General features: G+C 33.3%; 1 long non-coding RNA gene across 2 annotated transcripts in view; it reads left to right on the top strand.

The window, feature by feature from the left end:
- The window catches only part of LOC122237677, a 129679-nt gene that overhangs the window by 62861 nt on the left and 50038 nt on the right, over window positions 1-16780 (top strand). The gene's annotated exons all lie outside the window — the stretch shown is intronic.

The following is a 16780-nucleotide window of genomic DNA, read 5'->3' as shown; positions in this document are numbered from 1 at the left end:
CTTCTTCCACTTTCTGTAAAGCCTCTTCTTCCAGGTTTCACTTCATCCCTGTCCTGTGATTCAGAGTCTAGCCCTTTCTTAGCCCTTTGTTTATGTTCAGGTGCCTCTTTTTATCAGTAAATGGGAGAAATGTTGCATTTTCTACTCACACTGACATCTTATGCACAGTGATTTTGTCTTTCTAAAAGCTGTTTCTGTCTCTTCCATTTTCTTTCATTTCTTCTGCCAACAATTAATTCTTTACATTTGCATATCCATTTCAGTCATTGGTTTTGAAGCTACCAGTTTTGTCATAAAAATAAAACTGACTACCCTCATGTTCATCACGAAGAGTGCATACACATACGCATGCACATACATAATTAACACACATATGTGCACAATTGAATGACATAAACATTCTGGGGTCCAATATTAGATATATTGTCTCTGAAGTTTTTATAATACTTCATAACACTAACTCAATATTTATATTTTTCTCAGCCTTGAAACTTTTGGTATATTTGGCTTTATTTTGACCATTTTTGGCATGTAAAATATCAGTGAAAACATTCTTTAAGAACACAGTAGTTATTTCTTTAAGAAAACAATATACTCAGGCTTTATCTTTCTTATGGGATATAAACCTAGTAACTTCTAAGAAATATTTTCAAATGACTGTCTTTTCTAAGATACATCTGGAATTACTGCCAAATATTCCATGAAGACATTGGGTCAGTGTTGGCAAACATATTTATTTATAGATAATTTTAAAGAAAGAAATGACCTCTCAAAAAATCTTTGATGTCCACAGAATTCACTTTCATAGTAATTATCCTGGAGGAGTGAAACAGCCAACTGATATTTAGGCCTTGCAGGCTTTAAAACACAAGTTTCCCCTAGATATATATGAACCACATCTCCATACTTAATCTCCAGATTTTGAAAAAAAAAACATCTTTTCAGAAACAGCAACATGTGTGAGTGAACCTCCTGACATCATCCACCAACTGCTTGAAGTATTCTAATAAATAATGTGACTGTTGTCTCAATTAGGGTATGAAATTGTTACTGTTCAGATAGTTGCTATTGGAAATAGTGTTGTGCTTCAGTTTCCAGCAGTTAAAACATTGGAGGGAAAGAGTTGTTCATTTCTCTTCTTGAAAAATTGTTCCAGCTGATGTAGTATATAGAAAATCTTTGTAGTTGGAGAGTCTGGGTGGCTCAGTCAGTTGAACAACTGACTGTTGATTTTGGCTCAGGTCATGGGATTGAGCCCCCATCGGTCTCTGCACTGAGCATGGACCCTGCTTAAGAATCTCTCTCCCTCTCTCTCTCTCTCTCTCTCTCTCTCTCTGCCTCTGCCCTGGGCCCCTACTTGAGCAAACTCTCTCTCTCGCTCTAAAATAAAATTTAAAATTTTTTAAAAAAACATTCTCTCTAAAAAAAACAAAAAAAGAAAATCCATGTAGTTGATGGTCTGTATTACTTTCCACTTAATGGTCAATTGATAATAAGATATTGAAATCACATGGGTGTGAAATCAAGTGTGTACACACACATAACCCTCGACTTTTAATGTGAAATATATTCTTACAAAATATGACATTGACAACATCTCAGTAACAAAAGCCCTTTCAGGGAAAATCCAAGATGTATTCATGACTGGAGGCCCCTTGTGGGGAGAAGGAAAGGAGATCCGTAGGAAATGGAATGGAGTGGTGAAGGGAAGATAAACCACACTCAAGTTAGGGCCTTGACTGTTTCAGCAGTATATCACTGACTTGTGTGAATACAGGGAAATCATGTGGGTGAAGTTTACTGATACTGAGAGCTAGAAAATTAGGCAGCACTGATAATAACTGTGGTTACTGAGATTCAGAGAGTTTAACTGTTTTGCCCAAAGTCTTACTCATAATCAGTTGGAGAGAAGGAGTTAGAATTCAGCTCTCCTCATGTGTATTTCATTATCCTTTCCATGATATCATATTATAGGTGTTATGAAGTTTAGTTGTGTATGGGATAGCACATTTCAATACATAACATTTAAAATCCATTTCAACTCTTAAGATTTTTATAATAGTATTTGACATAATTATGTTTTAATACTGCCATTGACAAGTGATTGCATGTGGTACAAAATATAGAATAAAGGTAAGTAAATTTCACTTTTTATCATTCTGCATGGGCTATACATGAGCTATGCAATCATACTGTATGATTGTTATAGTAATTAAAAATCTAATAAAATTATGTATTTATTCCATTAAAAAAGTACACCAGGAAAACTATTCATAAATCCAGCTTCCAGGAACCCTGTGCATATTGACTTGAATGACAAGCATCATACTGTCAGCAGAACAGAGTTACAAGAGATAGACACTGTGAAATCCCGTAAACAACTCCTGTCACACAACTCTGAATTTTGAAACATTTTAACATTTATTCACTATGGTGGGAAATTATCAGAATGCAATCTGGCACAATTACCAGCAGGAGATAATCCAAGAATCAAAACTTTAGCATTTGACCTCATATGAAAGTGCAGTGTTATGAGTTGTATTGATTATTTTAATCCCGTGTCACACTAGAAATATTGTTAAAGCTCTATGATCAGTCTTTGATTGCCATTTGCCTTGTAGCAGAGGAAAACTGCAGTTGATCTATCAATAAAACTAGACCTAGAAATATGCTATACATTCAAATTTAATAAATGGAGTAATGATTTAAAAAACATCCATGATCATATTTCATGATATCATTTCCATAGCAATTGGTTTAGGTACATGCCAAGTTAGATTGTGTTTATATTTTCACATTGAAAAATTACTAGTCATGAGATCAGCAACAGATATTAACTTATATTTTGCAATTTGGAAAAAAAAAACACAACCTAAACTTTTAATACTTGTTCAAACTGCTTTATGAAGAAACACATTGTACATAATATTGATATAGGTCAGTGATGACCCCTAGGTGGCTGAAACTTATATACTTAAAGGATAACAACACAACAAACAAAACAAAAGCAGTAAAATCCACATTTGAAATTACAAATGTGTTGTAATTGGGAAGATAAAGGAAACTCTATATTGTTTTGGATAAAACTGTGTTCCCCCAAAACTCATAGATTGCAGCTCTAACCTCCGATGTGATGGTATTTGGTGATAGGGCCTTTATGGAGATAATTAAGATTCGATTAGATGGTAAGATTGAGGCCCTAATCTGATAGGACTGGTGTCCTTATAAAAAAAAAAAAAAAAAAAAAAAAAAAAAAGAATGAGACATCACAGCTCACTGGCTTTCCACGAATGCACAGAGGAAAGTCTATGTGAGGACATAGCAAGAGATAGCCATTTGCAAGTCAGGAAGAGAAATCTTACCAGAAACTTTCTAGCATCTGGATCAGAGACCTCTAGCTTCCAGAACTGTGAGAAAATAAATTTCTGTTATTTAAGCCACTCAGTGTGTGGTACTTTGTTATGGCTGCCCCAGCAGACTAATACATATGTGTATGACAAAAACTATGTTTTCAATGCTCATATTACTTATGGAACAAATAAAAATTCATTATACAAGAATTACATTAATTAGCCAAAAGCTTTGGTATACTGCATACTAACTATCATGTTGCATCGCTCGAGTATAACCTCAGATATATTATAATCTCATATAAGAATATTAGAAAACACTGCAGAAATTGTTGAAGAAATTACCAAACATGCAAGTAGAAAAGTAGAAAATGTATACTTATTATCTCTATAAATTAGGTCAAAATGAACACATAAAAACATGTGGCTATGTAAATTATATCCATATAGGTTTCCAAAAACACATACTTAAAAGTTATATAAATATGTAGATGTTGGAATCAATGAGAAGACAAAATGACTCTTTGATTACTAAAGAACAGTTACAGTTCAAAGGCCATTCATGACAAATATGATTATAGGATGATTTCATTAAATTTTTGATTTTGATGTCCATCTAGATTGTAAATTTTTTCCAAATACCATGTTTTAAACTTAATCAAAAGTGTGGAGAAATAAATGACTTGCCATAAAATTATTTTTTTGTCTTTGTTATCAAAGTGTATTTTGAAGTTTTATAAGATAGCCAATTATAAAGCAAAACAATCTCATTGAGATAAAAACACTACTGTTATAGATTACTAGTAGTTAATATTACAGAAAGGATCAGAAAGCCACAAAATTGTTATTTCAAATTACATTTGAAATTAGAAAAAAATAGAACAGAATTTGGAAATTAAAATGGGATTGGGAAATTTAGGGTCAGAAGTGTCCAGATCTATGTATTTATCTATCATCTATCTATCTATCTATCTATCTATCTATCTATCTATCGTCTGTCATCTATCATGTTTCTACATTTATATATTTCTTCAAATTGTGTGCATTAAGCATAATATTGAGCATAAAATTATGCATAATGTTTTTTATTAAACTCATATGGTCATTTGGTATATTTTGTATTTGTTTTATTGGTCCAGTGTCTGGTCACATACAAACCATTTAATGAGAGTCAGATAGTTTTTTTGGTAATATTGTCCATTTATTTTTTTTTAGACATTTAAAAATTTTTTTAATGTTTTTATTTATTTTTGACAGAGAGAGAGAGAGAGAGAGAGAGTGAGCATGAGTGGGGGAGGGGCAGAGAGAGAGGGAGACAGAATTCGAAGCAGGCTCCAGGCTGGAGCTGTCAGCACAGAGCCCGATGCGGGGCTCGAACTCATGGACTGCGAGATCATGACCTGAACCGAAGTCGGACGCTCAACCGACTGAGCCACCCAGGTGCCCTGTCCATTTATTTTTAATGTATTCAGAAAATATATTAAACTAATTCCATGTGCCAGGCAAAGTGTAACTTGGGAGATAGAGAACAAAGCACCCATGCTTTCTTCTCTCATGTAGCTTTCTCTCTAATGAGACAGACTGGCATTAATCAAGTGATCTCACACAGGCAAGGATATATTGAAAATTGAAATTAATGTTAGGAAGGAAAACTACAACTACTGAAATCTAGTCATGCAAAGTGAAATATATAGCCTATTTATTTTTCTGAAAATTTACAAAATGTTATATTTTGATTTATTTCAAGTGCAATTTCTCTTGATTAATAGAATTTTATTCTTTACTAACTTTACTATTCAAAACAATACTTAAGATTTTTTTTTGCTTTTTGTAAATAACTCCTTAAGAGCATTATCAGCCTGAAAGTATTTATCTAATTTCCAATTATGCCTAGGTTACCATTAAGGTGACTTACCTTAGTAAGTTAAAACCACTGTGTGATTTCTAATAAGTATCTTAAAATAATTGTGTTGCAAGCATATATCTGAAGCCATACAATATTGGTCTTTGATGCTAATATAAAAATACATTAAAATTCTACTGAGGACTTTTTATTCCATTTTAATCTCTTTCAGATGTTCATGTGGCTTCATTTTCTGTGTGTCTAGAAAGAAAAATTCTTAAGATTAATGCACCAGAAAATATGATTTGCTGTTGACACAACAGTTACTGATAAACCAATTACACAGTAAAGAAAGCATAAATTGTACTACATAATCACTTTATAGGCAGAAATTGAAGATGATATTTGTATTAAAAACCTCACACATAAGCTCAACTATATATTACTATCATTTAGATAAGTGAATCTAAGTGATATTTTTGTTGATTAATCAATATAATTTAAATAAAAGTAAATTTACTGTTATTCTCAGTTTTTCATATTAAGAAAAGTACAGGTCTACTTAAAATAGAACTGTAATAGTCCTTTTAATCTTAATGAAAATTTCATGTCATTTTCCAAAAGCTTTGATAAATTTATTCACTATTGGCTAAATTTTTCTGGTTAATAGGAATGCGAGTTAACTACAACTGCTCATTTCAACCCAGATTTCACAGTAGAAATAAGGAAAGACATTTGCCTCCTAGGTACTTACCAATTTCATTAGAAGTGATGGATTTTTTTGTAGTATAGAGATTCTTAGGCAATGAAAAATACTGATTGCTTCTTGTTTCTAATATAGCAATAGTTCATGTCTTGGAACTAGTTCCATTGTCAAAGTGAATAATATTTTAATATGTTTAGGTATGGCCTTATTCTTCCTGAAAGAAAAATGGAATGGCTCTTGACATTAAGGGAGTTTGTTATCAGTCACTTGAGTGGTATTGATGCCAAACATTTCTGATGATGCGTTTGAGTTTCATGTAAGATTCTGGAAAAGAAAATTAGAGGCTAATATGTGTGCACTATATCTCTTTCTTTAGGTGGTTTGTGTAAGCAAGGAAGCCTTTATTCTAGCAAGCAGGAAGCCTTTATTCTATTCTATTCTAGCAAGCCTTTATTCCAACAAGCAGGAAGGCTTGTTGGAAAATGAGCCTTATCAGAAACTACATTTGAAATTATATTGTTTTTGCAGAGCTGCTTTGTAAATATTTGTGTTAGAGCTCTAGAAATTCTTCTGATGTAATAAACAAGCTCTTGGTTCCTTAAGCCTTCATAAACTGTAACTCCTAGGTAGCATCAGAATCACCAAATAGATTTTTGCCAAGTAAGTATAGTTGTACCCTTTAAGAAATTAAAACACATTGAAATCATGTTGCCATATTTATGGAGGTTATTCTGTCTGCCCATACAATCATTTGTTAAATATTTAAAGAAACCACTGTGTGTTCTATACATTGGTAGATTTGGGGTATTATTGAAATACAAGGCCTTCTTGTCAGGTTGGTGACACTATAATAGGGAAGGTGAAATTAAACACAGAGTTAACATGTATAAAATTCCTAAACATTGTATGATCCAATCATATTTCCTATTTTTGGAAAAATAAACATCAAGGCAAGAACAATAGACTATTAAGAGACAAAAGACTATTAAGTTGCAGCATAGCCTGATGAAAGAAAGGAAAGGCTATGGATACTTAAGCAACTTGATAGCACCAAGAGACTTGTTTCTTCCTCCATACAAAATACCTCATACAAAAATTGGGGCACTTGGATGGCTCAGTAGGTTAAGTGACCAACTCTTGGTTTTGGCTCAGGTCATGATCTCATGATTCATGAGTTTGAGCCTTGCATTGGGCTCTGCATTGGCACAGCAGAGCCTGCTTGGGATTCTCTCCCTTCCTCTCTCTGCCCCTCCTCCCCCCACCTCTCAAAATAAATAATAAATGAACATTTTTAAAAAATAAACAAATTAACTCTGTGAGAACAGCATAGTTGTGCTATTGGTTCAGATGATGGAAATTATAGTAACTAGTTAATAAATGTGCTCCTGTTTTTTGTTATTAAACAAGAGAAATGAACATAGAGAAATAAACACATGTCATTAATTACATGATAAACAAATGAGATGTGTCTGAGTGTACAGAAAACATTAAAGGAACGGTGATAAAAATATGCAAAACATTTGAATCAATAAAATCAGTAGTTTTAAAATAGGCAATGGAAAGTGAACTGTTCTGGGATATTAATAGAATGAATATCTAAGTCATTCTCACAGTTTACAGTTTTCAAAATATTAAAAAAATGCACATGGCAATAAAACAAAACTTGGAAGTGCATGTATGAATACTGAGTGTAACAATGCATTTAAAAATTCTTATCATAAAGGCTATTGGTTCAAAACTGTTAACAGTATAAAATTAAGAAAACAAATATAACTGGGTATATAAAACTTACATTTGAATAATTATCTGGGCATTCAAAATTAATATGAAGCAGTGTTCTTACCATTAAGAAAATGAATGGTCTAATCCAGGATTACAGGACTGGGGTGAAATTTAACAGTGTCAAAATAGTAGTAACGAATGTGGTCTAAAGAATAACTGCATATGTAGGATTTCTTCAGAGTTCTCCCAAATGAAAAGAAAGCTTGGGTATAAGTAACCTCCCATTGGTCAACCATTAGATGAGGAAGCAGCTATTTTCAGATGAAAGTATTTTCAGAGACACTGCTGAGAGCAGTCAGCAGTCAGCATTCCCAGAAGATGGGAGAATGAGTGAGTATTGGAAGAGGGAGATTCTGCATGGTATACTACAATATCCACTACCGTCAACCACTTGTGCCACATGGATCCACTGACTTATTAGCTTAAGTTCATCCCGTGTGGGATATGCTTCTCCAGGACTTGTCAAAGAAAAAAAAATGCATGAAATGCATGCTAAAAATGGAAAGGAAGACTTTATTCAAGACTACTGCAAGAGACTTGCAATTGGTGAGATTCAGCTCAACTCCACTGAAAGAAAAGAGGAGGAATTTTAACTGTGGGAGAGAGCCAAAGGAAAAGTACTGGAACACATCAGGGGAAGGTTGGTCACTGTAATTAGACCATCTGTGTTTGCTAATTGTCTTCAGCAAATGGTGTTGGAAAAACTGGCTGTAGACATGCAAAAGAATGAAACTGGACCACTTTCTTACACCGTACACAAAAATGAATTCAAAATGGATGAAAGACCTAAATGTGAGACAGGAGGAAGCCATCAAAATCCTAGATGAGAAAACAGACAACAACCTCTTTGACCTTGGCTGCAGCAACTTTTTACTTGACATGTCTCCAGAGGAGGTAAAATGCTTCTGCATGGTGAAGGAAACAATCAACAGAACTAAAAGGCAACCTTCAGAATGGGAGAAAATATTTGCAAATGACATATCCGATTAAGGGTTAGTGTCCAAAATCTAGAAAGAACTCATCAAAATCAACACCCCCCAAAAAACATCCAGTGAAGAAATGGGTGGAAGACATGACTAGACACTTTTCCAAAGAAGTCATCCAGATGGCTAACAGACACATGAAAAGATGCTAATTGTCCCTTTTCAAAGTTAGGTTCCTATCCACCCACAGAGACTGACTGATAACTGGAGCCCTATCTTTTCTTGATGATTACATTTCAAAGGGATGCGTCTCAGGTCTTTGAGAAAGACATTCCTGGATTGTAAAACTGACAGGAAGCTGGGAGATTTGCATCTCAAAGGGCAGAGAAATAATTTGCAATTTCAGATTTTCTAAAGTAAATACTCTAAGAAAAAGTAGGTCAGGGGCCTCTAGTCTGAAAGAAGCCTATCTAAAATTTAGTCAAGCTGGTGGGAGCGATAAGTCTGAACAGGTCAGACTCTAGTTGTAGTTTGCTGTAGGAGGAAAACTCCAAATAGGAAATTAATGTCCCAAAACTTAAGCCCTGTTCATAATTACACTTGCTGGCCACTTAATATCAAGATTAGACAGGAGAGTTCTAAAAGATAGCCAAGTAAACCACCTGGATGCCAGACATTTTCTTCTCTCCCCGTTTTGTGTAACCCCAACCCTGTCTCCCACTGATGATAAATGCCAGTTACCTCTGCCAGGATGTGACTGTTTTCTTTGCTAGTTGTCTCTTTACATAATAAGCTCCAAATGACTGGGTGGCAGCTGTAGCTTAAAGTGGACATTGCATCCCTTTTGGGAAGAGTGTCCTCCTGCCTGGGAACCTGAATCTCTACATGTATTGTGCCTAAATTTCTGGGGCAAGAAAACATACATTTCTTAAGTTGATTGCTGAAAGTAATGGTAAAACAAATTAATTCTACACTCAGTGCTTGGTTTCTAGGCCAGTGTATTCTATTTATGGAGGGAAATAGCACTATTCGATGACTGTTAGTTTAAAGTATATAGCACATTTTGGGAGATGATACAATATTCTTGCAGAGTTGGGCTCTGTAAAATGACATCCTGTTAGACCTTTAAAAAGGCCTTTCCATCACTCTATTAGGCTGGTAACAGAATGAACACTAAATGATAAGCTCAGTAAGTGGATCCCATGGGTATATTGTCACCACCATGTTTGCTATAGGGTGAGTACTTTGGATCAAGGCAGTTTTTTGGGGGATTCCATACTGGTGGATCATATTCTCTATACATCTTCAGATAGTGGTTTTGGCCGAAGCCTTAAGGACAGGAAAGGAACACCCATTTCGAAGATATATGCAGATCTTAAACAATGTTAATCTTTGTCCCTTCCAGCATGGGAAGGCTTCAGTGTACTCAGTTTGTCAGCAAGGTAGCAGTTTGTCACATTGGGGGATAAATCTGTACTGGAGTTCAACAATGGTCTCTGTTGCTGACAGGCTGGAATTTCAGCGATAGAAGAAAGCTAGATTGGCTTTCTGAACAAGCCTCATGGTATTGTGCCCATCTCTCACCTTCATCCATGCCATTATTGCTGCTTTTTCTTGTACCCATTGTGCCAGCAGTAGAGTGGCTAACGACAGATTCTGGATGATATTATTTGTCCAAGTCTCTCTAGAACAATATATTGCAGTAGTTGCTCTTTTGCTTGCACTGACATACTGAGTCAATCCAACCATGAACTGAAATTGACCTTCTTTTTTCTTTGTCAGCTTGTCCCAGAGAAATCCTCATGTGACCATGGGTCTGACCTAAGTGAAATGTTGAATAATATGGAGATATGTCTTACCTGTTCATGCAGCTTTCTTGACCCTCTGAACCTGCTCCTGTGGAATTCCAAATATATATATTCATTTTGCTATATAATGCTGATAGATCTACTTGACATGGGTTTGGTGGGTCTGAAAGAGTTCAGCTTACAATGCTCTTGGTTCTGGCTATCTAGTCACTTGATATTTAATGGCCACATGCTGAATTTACACCTGGGCTCAGAAATAGCACTGGAGCTACCTTTTTTTTAAATGTTTGTTTATTTTTGAGAGAGAGAGACGAGCGAGGGAAACACAGAATCTGAAGCAGGCTCCAGCCTCTGAGCTGTTAAGCTGTCAGCACTGAGCCCGACGTGGGACTCGAACTCACCAATGGTGAGATCATGACCTGAGCCGAAGTCAGATGCTTAATGGACTGAGCCACCCAGGCGCCCCTGGAGCTACCTTTTTTGAATGACATCTCCTATAGATGCCTTGATCTTGTTTCATAACCTAGGGGGTCTATGTTGTGTTTCATCTATTTAGAATTACATAAACTCAACTTTATACCAATATTCACAAATATTGGTGTCGTGTTCTCCCTTCAGAACCTTAAGAAACTCAGGAGTTGTAATGTGTGGCAGGGGATGAAGGGTTCTATATGTAATCATTTAATTAATCAGAATCCATCTGATTTTTATAAAGGCTAGACTAGTGAAATACATAGAAATATGAGAGGATTGTCACTGCTGCACATTTCAAATTTGTAAGGTGAATCATTGCCATTACCCTCACGCTGTGACACTGTTTATGACCAACTAGCTTGGTCAGGGAAATTTTTGCATACTTAGGTGATTTTTAAGGAGATGTTTGTGTTTCAAACACAGCAATTAAGGTAGGAACTATATGAGAAACTGAGGATAAGTAAGCAAATACCTGATAAATAAGATACCATGTTTTTATATTTGAAGTTATAAAATATATGATTTGTTTTAGAGAAGAAAAAAATATATTTCAAATGGAAGCTCCATCATTTGACTCATTGTGAATGCCGTAGTAATTTCTTATAAATATTCAAACTTATAGAAAAAAATATTAAATTCCTAATGAGGAAAATTGGAAGTACCATGTTAAAAACACATCTGTTAAAAATGTAAGCATTAACATTTTAAAGCATAGAAATACAATTATTTAATCAAGTCACAAAGGCAATAATAATTGATTAGAACGGAAAACTTTCTTTGAAAACACATTATATTTGCTCTATATGGCCTTTATTTCTGGTTTCACATCTTTTACCTTTATCTTTTTAACCTTCTTTGCTGTTTGTCTTTGTCCAGCCAATTCTAAATGGCAAAACACTTGCTTATTCCTCTGAAGTTCAAGTTATACTTGGTTTATCTTAAATGAAAATGATAGATAATTCTTCAGTTTATGAGGATCTGGAACTCCTTGCTGTTGAAAACATGATATCTCATACTGAAAACTATATCATGAATATAAATCAGAAAAAAAATACACACTTGAAGATTTAATGTGAATAAATTTTGGAGATCTAATATAATCTTGAAGATCCAACACAAATTAATTTTCCAGATAGTAAGTTTTCACTAAATTTGTTGCATTGTGTTGTGTCTGTTTCCTAGGTTTTGGAATTTTTTTTTAGGTTTTATTTCAATATTTAAAATAGAGAGCTTAGTAAAATGTTATGTCTTGCACTAGTGAAGAAGGGCAAATCGATTTTTGAAATTTGTATTTGATAAATTATAATGTCACCCACCCTACTTCCTCTAGATATAATGTCCAAATATTCTTTAACTACTTAATATTAAATAAGCTATCTTAATAGAATTACTTTAATGGTGATATTTCCTTTATATATATTGTTATTTTTACTTTACTGACTTTGCAAAGTCGTAATATATATCCCAAAATGACGTTCAATGCTTTATTTTACATGAGTGAAAATAATTCTGACAGTTTATTTTCCTATGCTTTATTAAGTGGATAGATTGAAATCATAAATGATATAATTTTAGTATTCATTTTTTTAAAACCTACATTTAAAGACATTTATCTCTAGTCATTTTCTTCTAAATAATAAGGAGGTTTGATAATTATGAGGTTGCTTACACATCATCTTGTCCAGCGTACAAACATCAAAGCTATCATTCCTTTATCCACTTAGGAGAAGACAATGTTATTATAAGTAATTCTGATTCTAAATATTGAAATAAGTGACAAAAGGAATTAAATTTTGTTATTTCTAGATATTAAGAAACCCGAATATACACTGCTTAAAAATATAGAACAGAATATGATGAATGCAAATAATTTGGAACAGGCTATTGTAAACCCAATGCATACAACATTAAAAAAAATAACTAAAAAAAGATGGTTTAAGTTGTTCCCATTCTTGAGTTTATTTAGAAATTCTATTTCTGAAATTGAATAATGTTCTATATGTCCTTATTTTTATTTTTAAAGTTTTGATTACAAAGAAATGAAAAAGATTGAAGTAGAGCTTAAAGGTCTAATAAACCCATAGAAAAAATAATCTTACAGTCAAAATACCACCCCCGCCCCCCCAAAAAAAGTATGTGCTCTGAGTGTCATACATTGCGGATGTAAAGGTTTAACTGATTTAATTTGGGGGGGGGATTCTTACACTGTTGATCTTCTTACTATTTTCTATTGTCACTAGCATCACTAGCATCATTATGACTATGATCATAAGTCATAGAAGTGGTTTTCAATATACAAAATAGGCAGAAGAAATTTTCTCTATTTATTAGAATTGTGTTGGTGTATTTAATGTGTTGGGAGGAAAATGTTTGATTTTCCCAAAATTGAACATATATTCATTTTGGACATAACACAATGTTTAGCCTCATAGGTAGGTAGGTAGGTACGTAGGTAGATAGGTAGATAGATAGATAGATAGATCGCATGAAGAAGACAGGACGAGGAGCTGAATGTAGATGTTCAGTTTCTCTACCAGATTGGATTACTTCCATATGAGGTTGGATCCCAAGGTTGAATGTCCATCTCCATATTCTAATTTGAAAATATGGTGTTCTTATAATCGTGTATATATGGATCCAGAACTTTCCTCATGCTTTCATTTGTTTGTTTACCTATGTAGCTTTATTCTAAATAATCTTCACTGTTTAAACAACCAAATAAAAAGAATATACAATGAAATTGATATTTACATCTTTTTCTTCTTTCATATTAGTCATTTTGTTTAAAATTTTTTTTCTCCACTTCTGCTAATTGTTTTCTCAGTTCATTGAAATAAGGTGGGGAATTAAATACATAAGAATGAAATCGCTGTAGCTGATGCAGTGAGATCACTGTACAAGTACAAAAGTAAAACACTTGTGATAGCTATTGTTCCCCATGAACAGGGAAGTGCAAAGTATTTAAGCTCCAGTGTTATTAGATTTTATATACAAATGCTAAATATTTTAAGTTTTTATAAATTTATTTTATGCGATACTGTTTTTTTTTTTTTTCAATGATTTCCAGTTAATGCAACTGAATGCGATATAATGAAGGGAAACATCTGTATACTTCAAGCTTATTTTAGACAACAGTAATGTTTGGCTTGAAAGTTATGTCTCTCTGTGCAAAGAATTTAACTGCTAGGATTTTTTTTTTAAGGCGACAGACATCCAATAAAACATATCACGTGTAAGAATATTTGTTATAAAACTATGTGTAATGGCACATATTGAAAGCATTATAAATTCCAAAACTTTGGTTAAATAAGTTATGATAAATTCTTTCATTGCAGTCATCAGTATTGAAGTATATGGTTTTTTACACAAATAAGTACAAAATATTATTATGCAGAATGTTCAGTCAGAATACACATTATCAGATTTTCTTCAAAAGAAAATACACTTTCCTTTGAGTGTGACTTTATTAAATAATATGTATTGCTGTGCTCTAAAATGTTAACATATATTTTTTACATGGTACTTCAAAAATTCTTATTGAATAAAAATTTCTATAGTTTTTGACCATTTACAAGAAATTACTGTGGCATTCACAAGGAGACAAAATTATGGTGCTTCTGCTGACATATAATATTTTTTCTTCTTTAAAGCAAACCATATATTTCACTTCACTTATAGAAATATGGTGTTATTTATTATCCTCATCTGAATACCTAAATTTGAGAATATTCTCTATAGTATCTATTGCTATAGAAACGTACAACACATTTAATAAGAATATTTTAATTTGGCATACATATTTTGAGTACTGTGGTATTAAATTCCAAGAAATAATCAATTTTTGAAGTAATTTTCTAGTAGTTTTGAGTATGCTGTAGTAGTTACAGAAAACTGTAACAAATTAACCATTAATATAGTGACTTAAAACAACACAAATTTATTATCTTATAGTTAAATAAGTTACAAATCTAACATAGGTATCACTGAGCTAAAATTAAAGTATTGGGATGCTTGGCTGGCTCAGTCGGTTAAGTGTCAGACTCTGATTTCAGCTCAGGTTGTATCATACCATAGGTCGTGAGTTCAAGCCCTGCATCAGGCTTGATGCTGACAGCACGGAGCATACTTGGGATTCTCTCTCTCCCTCCCTCTCTACCCTTACCCACCACTCTCTCTTTCTCAAAATAAAAAAAAAAATAAATAAACTTAAAAAACGTGTCAATAGGCGGTGATCTTTTATGGAGTCCGTAGGGGAGGATCCATTTCCTTGCCTTTTCCAGTTTTTAGAAGCCCCTCATATTGTTACTTATAGGTTCTTCTATCCATTTTCCAAGCCAGCAAAACAGCATCTCTGACCTTTTTTCCATAGTCACATTTCCCTCTGACCACAGCAAGGAAATGTTCTTTACTTTTAAGAATTCACTAATTAATTGAGACCTACCTAGATAATCCATGCTTATATCGACATCTCAGAGTCCTTCTTAATCACATCTGCAGTGTCCCTTTTTCCATGTAAGATAACATATCTAGACGTTCCAGGAATTAGGACATTGAGATCCTTGGGCCTCCTTCTTCTGTAGGTCATAATTCTCATGAAAGAGATCAAAGTAGTCACTTTGCAGTTCCTTTTATTTCAGAATGTCAGAGAGATAAATGACAACAAACATAACTCATAACTGTATTGACAATAAGAATAAATATCCTAGAAGAATATTACATCCAGTATACAAAATATGCCATCTGCAATGCTATTGAATTATTCTATAATCTTGCATGTGCATCTTAACTTCTCAACACTTATATTCCCTACAGAGAATAATATAGTAAAAGTCCATGATTGGAGTGTACGATTTTTAAAGAACATAAACCTTGATGTTTGTTCTAATGTTGAAATATAGTATTAAGATTTATTTTGCACCATACATTTATCTGTGTATCTATGAACATCAATTTTTAGAAGGTGACAGAGGAAAGAACTTTACATTTAGTTATTTTATAGCTCCTGTTCTGTTTTGATAACTGCATATGTAATTTAGAAACTGAAGAATTAATCTATACTATTTTCTCCTTAATTGTTTTTAAGGAAAGAATTGTACTATCAAAAGATCTGAAAATAGTAAAAAATAAAAGAATGCAGTGGCCTGGCCTTTATAAAATATTAGGCTTATATAGTTTAAAAAGGAAGGAAAATGCTTTAATGAAAAATGGGATACAGATGTTGCGTAGTATAGTTGTATTGTACAGGATGGTGATTAAAATAGTTACAAACGTCCAATATATCAAGGTCATTCTGTGCATTCTAATTATTAAGTTCAAGCAAAGAAATATTTTTTTTAATTCATGACATTATTAACTGTTGATTTTATAGACTTTATGAATTATGACCTTACAACTGTATTCCATAATTCTCTTACTTATAAAAAAATATTTTGTCAAGTCTTTATTTCAGATTACCAGGTAAGTGCTTTGTGTATGCTCTATCAGTAACTGAACCTAAGCTACCCAACTACTGATTTTGATGAGTACATAAATTCAGCATGTCTTCTAATGGTACTTGAAAATTCCAAGTACTTCAGAGATCTCTTATATTCTAGAACATAATATTTAAGAAGTAGAAGAAGATGGAGACATAGTAAAGCCAATGTGGTGACTAAAAAAAAAAACACAAATATAATTTTGATTTTAAAGGTTGGGTAATTATTGAAGGAGTTTCAACCTATAGCATTGGGAAACATCTCCACATACTTTCTGTATATTCAGTATTTCTGAATATTAATTGCAACACATGTTTTAAACTTTTTGAATTTAATGGCTAAGTGGCACTGGTAGATTTTTTTCTCCAAACTAACCTAGACCTGAAATGTTAGGTTAAACTTTGAACACAGGAATCCTCA

Source organism: Panthera tigris, chromosome B1 (genome assembly GCF_018350195.1).
Source record: "Panthera tigris isolate Pti1 chromosome B1, P.tigris_Pti1_mat1.1, whole genome shotgun sequence".
Taxonomy (NCBI): Eukaryota; Metazoa; Chordata; class Mammalia; order Carnivora; family Felidae; genus Panthera; species Panthera tigris.
This window is presented reverse-complemented; position numbering and strand designations above follow the sequence as displayed.